Source organism: Triticum dicoccoides, chromosome 6A, assembly GCF_002162155.2.
Source record: "Triticum dicoccoides isolate Atlit2015 ecotype Zavitan chromosome 6A, WEW_v2.0, whole genome shotgun sequence".
In the NCBI taxonomy this organism is placed as follows: Eukaryota; Viridiplantae; Streptophyta; class Magnoliopsida; order Poales; family Poaceae; genus Triticum; species Triticum dicoccoides.
The window spans coordinates 12,113,586-12,120,560 of NC_041390.1; positions in this window are offsets into that span (position 1 = coordinate 12,113,586).

The window sequence follows — 6,975 nt, forward strand, 5'->3', positions numbered from 1 at the left end:
ATCCTAGTTGGAATAGGATTCCTTGAGGGGGGAAAGAGAGAGAGGGGGGCGGCCACCTCTCCTAGTCCTAATAGGACTAGGGGAAGGGGGGAGGCGCACAGCCACCTTGGGCTGCCCCTTTCTCCTTTCCACTAAAGCCCACTAAGGCCCATATAGCTCCCGGGGGGTTCCGGTAACCTCCCGGTACTCCGGTAAAATCCCGATTTTACCCGGAACACTTCCGATATCCAAACATAGGCTTCCAATATATCAATCTTTATGTCTCGACCATTTCGAGACTCCTCATCATGTCCGTGATCACATCCGGGACTCCGAACAACCTTCGGTACATCAAAATGCATAAACTCATAATATAACTGTCATCGTAACCTTAAGCGTGCGGACCCTACGGGTTCGAGAACAATGTAGACATGACCGAGACACGTCTCCGGTCAGTAACCAATAGCGGGACCTGGATGCCCATATTGGCTCCTACATATTCTACGAAGATCTTTATCTGTCAGACCGCATAACAACATACGTTGTTCCCTTTGTCATCGGTATGTTACTTGCCCGAGATTCGATCGTCGGTATCCAATACTTAGTTCAATCTCGTTACCGGCAAGTCTCTTTACTCGTTCCGTAATACATCATCTTACAACTACCTCATTAGTTGCAATGCTTGCAAGGCTTTATGTGATGTGCATTACCGAGAGGGCCCAGAGATACCTCTCCGACAATCGGAGTGACAAATCCTAATCTCGAAATACGCCAACCCAACATCTACCATTGGAGACACCTGTAGAGCTCCTTTATAATCACCCAGTTACGTTGTGATGTTTGGTAGCACACAAAGTGTTCCTCCGGTAAACGGGAGTTGCATAATCTCATAGTCATAGGAACATGTATAAGTCATGAAGAAAAGCAATAGCAACATACTAAACAATCGGGTGCTAAGCTAATGGAATGGGTCATGTCAATCAGATCATTCAACTAATGATGTGACCTCGTTAATCAAATAACAACTCTTTGTTCATGGTTAGGAAACATAACCATCTTTGATTAACGAGCTAGTCAAGTAGAGGCATACTAGTGACACTCTGTTTGTCTATGTATTCACACATGTATTATGTTTTCGGTTAAAACAATTCTAGCATGAATAATAAACATTTATCATGATATAAGGAAATAAATAATAACTTTATTATTGCCTCTAGGGCATATTTCCTTCAGTCTCCCACTTGCACTAGAGTCAATAATCTAGATCACACTGTAATGATTCTAACAGCCATGGAGCTTTGGTGCTGATCATGTTTTGCTCGTGGAAGAGGCTTAGTCAATGGGTCTGCAACATTCAGATCCGTATGTATCTTGCAAATTTCTATGTCTCCCACCTGGACTAGATCCCGGATGGAATTGAAGCGTCTCTTGATGTGTTTGGTCCTTTTGTGAAATCTGGATTCCTTTGCCAAGGCAATTGCACGAGTATTGTCACAAAAGATTTTCATTGGATCCGATACACTAGGTATGACACCTAGATCGGATATGAACTCCTTCATCCAGACTCCTTCGTTCGCTGCTTCCGAAGCAGCTATGTACTCCGCTTCACATGTAGATCCCGCTACGACGCTTTGTTTAGAACTGCACCAACTGGCAGCTCCACCGTTTAATGTAAACACGTATCCGGTTTGCGATTTAGAATCGTCCGGATCAGTGTCAAAGCTTGCATCAACGTAACCTTTTACGGTGAGCTCTTTGTCACCTCCATATACGAGAAACATATCCTTAGTCCTTTTCAGGTATTTCAGGATGTTCTTGACCGCTGTCCAGTGATCCACTCCTGGATTACTTTGGTACCTCCCTGCTAAACTTATAGCAAGGCACACATCAGGTCTGGTACACAGCATTGCATACATGATAGAGCCTATGGCTGAAGCATAGGGAACACCTTTCATTTTCTCTCTATCTTCTGCAGTGGTCGGGCATTGAGTCTGACTCAACTTCACACCTTGTAACATAGGCAAGAACCCTTTCTTTGCTTGATCCATTTTGAACTTCTTCAAAATCTTGTCAAGGTATGTGCTTTGTGGAAGTCCAATTAAGCGTCTTGATCTATCTCTATAGATCTTTATGCCTAATATGTAAGCAGCTTCACCAAGGTCTTTCATTGAAAAACTCTTATTCAAGTATCCCTTTATGCTATCCAGAAATTCTATATCATTTCCAATCAGCAATATGTCATCCACATATAATATCAGAAATGATACAGAGCTCCCACTCACTTTCTTGTAAATACAGGCTTCTCCGAAAGTCTGTATAAAACCAAATGCTTTGATCATACTATCAAAATATTTATTCCAACTCCGAGAGGCTTGCACCAGTCCATAAATGGATCGCTAGAGCTTGCACACTTTGTTAGCTCCCTTTGGATCGACAAAACCTTCCGGTTGCATCATATACAACTCTTCTTCCAGAAATCCATTCAGGAATGCAGTTTTGACATCCATCTGCCAAATTTCATAATCATAAAATGCGGCAATTGCTAACATGATTCGGACAGACTTAAGCATCACTACGGGTGAGAAGGTCTCATCGTAGTCAACCCCTTGAACTTGTCGAAAACCTTTTGCGACAAGTCAAGCTTTGTAGACAGTAACATTACCATCAGCGTCAGTCTTCTTTTTGAAGATCCATTTATTCTCAATTGCTTGCCGATCATCGGGCAAGTCAATCAAAGTCCATACTTTGTTCTCATACATGGATCCCATCTCAGATTTCATGGCTTCAAGCCACTTTGCGGAATCTGGGATCACCATCGCTTCTTCATAGTTCGTAGATTCATCATGATCTAGTAGCATGATTTCCAGAACAGGATTACCGTACCACTCTGGCGCGGATCTTACTCTGGTTGATCTACGAGGTTCAGTAGTATCTTGATCTGAAGTTTCATGATCATCATCATTAGCTTCCTCACTTATTGGTGTAGGTGTCGCAGAAACAGATTTCTGTGATGTACTACTCTCCAATAAAGGAGCAGGTACAGTTACCTCGTCAAGTTCTACTTTCCTCCCACTCACTTCTTTCAAGAGAAACTCCTTCTCTAGAAAGGATCAATTCTTAGCAACGAATGTCTTGCCTTCGGATCTGTGATAGAAGGTGTACCCAATAGTCTCCTTTGGGTATCCTATGAAGACACATTTCTCCGATTTGGTTCGAGCTTATCAGGTTGAAGCTTTTTCACATAAGCATCGCAGCCCCAAACTTTAAGAAACGACAACTTTGGTTTCTTGCCAAACCACAGTTCATAAGGCGTCGTCTCAACGGATTTTGATGGCGCCCTATTTAACGTGAATGCGGCCGTCTCTAAAGCATAACCCCAAAACGATAGCGGTAAATCAGTAAGAGACATCATAGATCGCAACATATCTAGTAAAGTACGATTATGACGTTCGGACACACCATTACGCTGTGGTGTTCCGGGTGGCGTGAGTTGTGAAACTATTCCACAATTTTTCATATGTACACCAAACTCGTAACTCAAATATTCTCCTCCACGATCAGATCGTAGAAACTTTATTTTCTTGTTACGATGATTTTCAACTTCACTCTAAAATTCTTTGAACTTTTCAAATGTTTCAGATTTATATTTCATTAAGTAGATATACCCATATCTGTTTAAATCATCTATGAAGGTGAGAAAATAACGATATCCGCCACGAGCCTCAATATTCAACGGACCACATATATCGGTATGTATGATTTCCAACAAATCTGTTGCTCTCTCCATAGTACTGGAGAACGCTGTTTTAGTCCTCTTGCCCATGAGGCACGGTTCGCAAGTACCAAGTGATTCATAATCAAGTGGTTCCAAAAGTCCATCAGTATGGAGTTTCTTCATGCGCTTTACACCGATATGACCTAAACGACAGTGCCACAAATAAGTTGCACTTTCATTATCAACTCTGTATCTTTTGGCTTCAACATTATGAATATGTGTATCACTACTATCGAGATTCATCAAAATAGACCATTCTTCAAAGGTGCATGACCATAAAAGATATTACTCATATAAATAGAACAACCATTATTCTCTGATTTAAATGAATAACCGTCTCGCATCAAACAAGATCCAGATATAATGTTCATGCTCAACGCTGGCACCAAATAACAATTATTTAGGTCTAATATTAATCCCGAAGGTAGACGTAGAGGTAGCGTGCCGACGGCGATCACATTGACTTTGGAACCGTTTCCCACACGCGTCGTCACCTCGTCATTTGCCAGTGCCCGCTTATTCCGTAGTCCCTGTTTTGAGTTGCAAATATTAGCAACAGAACCAGTATCAAATACCCAGGTGCTACTGCGAGCTCTAGTAAGGTACACATCAATAACATGTATATCACATATACCTTTGTTCACCTTGCCATCCTTCTTATCCGCCAAATACTTGGGGCAGTTCCGCTTCCAGTGACCAGTCTGCTTGCAGTAGAAGCACTCAGTTTCAGGTTTAGGTCCAGACTTGGGTTTCTTCTCCTGAGCAGCAACTTGCTTGCTGTTCTTCTTGAAGTTCCCCTTTTTCTTCCCTTTGCCCTTTTTCTTGAAACTAGTGGTCTTGTTAACCATCAACACTTGATGCTCCTTCTTGATTTCTACCTCCGCAGCTTTCAGCATTGCGAAGAGCTCGGAATAGTCTTGTTCATCCCTTGCATATTATAGTTCATCACGAAGCTCTTGTAGCTTGGTGGCAGTGATTGGAGAATTCTGTCAATGACGCAATCATCCGGAAGATTAACTCCCAATTGAATCAAGTGATTATTATACCCAGACATTTTGAGTATGTGCTCACTGACAGAACTGTTCTCCTCCATCTTGCAGCTATAGAACTTATTGGAGACTTCATATCTCTCAATCCGGGCATTTGCTTGAAATATTAACTTCAACTCCTGGAACATCTCATATGCTCCATGACGTTCAAAACGTCGTTGAAGTCCCGATTCTAAGTCGTAAAGCATGGCACACTGAACTATCGAGTAGTCATCAGCTTTGCTCTGCCAGACGTTCATAACATCTGGTGTTGCTCCAGCAGCAGGCCTGGCACCCAGCGGTGCTTCCAGGACGTAATTCTTTTGAGCAGCAATGAGGATAATCCTCAAGTTACGGACCCAGTCCGTATAATTGCTACCAACATCTTTCAACACAATTTTCTCTAGGAACATATCAAAATAAACACATGAAAGCAATAACGCGAGCTTTTTGATCTACAACATAATTTGCAAAATACTACCAGGACTAAGTTCATGATAAATTTAAGTTCAATTAATCATATTACTTAAGAACTCCCTCTTAGATAGACATCCCTCTAATCCTCTAAGTGATTACGTGATCCAAATCAACTAAACCATGTCCGATCATCACGTGAGATGGAGTAGTTTCACTGGTGAACATCACTATGTTGATCATATCTACTATATGATTCACGCTCGACCTTTCGGTCTCCGTGTTCCGAGGCCATATCTGCATATGCTAAGCTCGTCAAGTTTAACCTGAGTATTCTACGTGTGCAAAAACTGGCTTGCACCCGTTGTAGATGGACGTAGAGCTTATCACACCCGATCATTACGTGGTGTCTGGGCACGACGAACTTTGGCAACGGTGCATACTCGGGGAGAACACTTCTTGATAATTTAGTGAGAGATCATCTTATAATGCTACCGTTAATCAAAGCAAGATAATATGCATAAAAGGATAAACATCACATGCAATCAATATAAGTGATATGATATGGCCATCATCATCTTGTGCTTGTGATCTCCATCTCCAAAGCACCGTCGTGATCACCATCGTCACCGGCGTGACACCTTGATCTCCATCGTAGCATCATTGTCGTCTCGCCAAGCTTATGTTTCTACGACTATTACTACTGCTTAGTAATAAAGTAAAGCATTACATCGCGATTGCATTGCATACAATAAAGCGACAACCATATGGCTCCTGCCAGTTGCCGAAAACTCGGTTACAAAACATGATCATCTCATACAATAAAATTCAGCATCATGGCTTGACCATATCACATCACAACATGCCCTGCAAAAACAAGTTAGACGTCCTCTACTTTGTTGTTGCAAGTTTTACGTGGCTGCTACGGGCTTAAGCAAGAACCAATCTCACCTACGCATCAAAACCACAACGATAGTTTGTCAAATAGACTCCGTTTTAACCTTCGCAAGGACCGGACGTAGCCATACTTGGTTCAACTAAAGTTGGAGAGACAGTCGCCCGCAAGCCACCTATGTGCAAAGCACGTCGGGGGAACCGGTCTCGCGTAAGCGTACGCGTAATGTTGGTCCGAATCGTCTCGTCCAACAATGCCGCCGAACCAAAGTATGACATGCTGGTAGGCAGTATGACTTATATCGCCCACAACTCACTTGTGTTCTACTCGTGCATATAACATCAACATAAATAACCTAGGCTCTGATACCACTATTGGGGAACGCAGTAATTTCAAAAATTTCCTACGCACACGCAAGATCATGGGGATGCACAGCAAGGAGAGGGGAGAGTGTTGTCTATGTACCCACGCAGACCGACTACGGAAGCGATCACACAACATAGAGGAAGTAGTCGTACGTCTTCTCGATCCGACCGATCCAAGCACCGTTACTCCGGCACCTCTGAGTTCTTAGCACACGTACAGCTCGATGACGATGCCCGGACTCCGATCCAGCAAAGTGTCGGGGAAGAGTTCCGTCAGCACGACGGCGTGGTGACGATCTTGATGCACTACAGCAACAGGGCTTCGCCTAAACTCCGCTACAGTATTATCAAGGAATATGGTGGCTGGGGGCACCGCACACGGCTAAGGAATAGATCACGTGGATCAACTTGTGTGTTCTAGGGTGGCTCTACCTCAGTATATAAAGGACTAGAGGGGGGGAGGCTGGCCGGCCAAGGGAGGGCGCGCCAGGAGAGTCCTACTCCCTCTGGGAGTAGGAT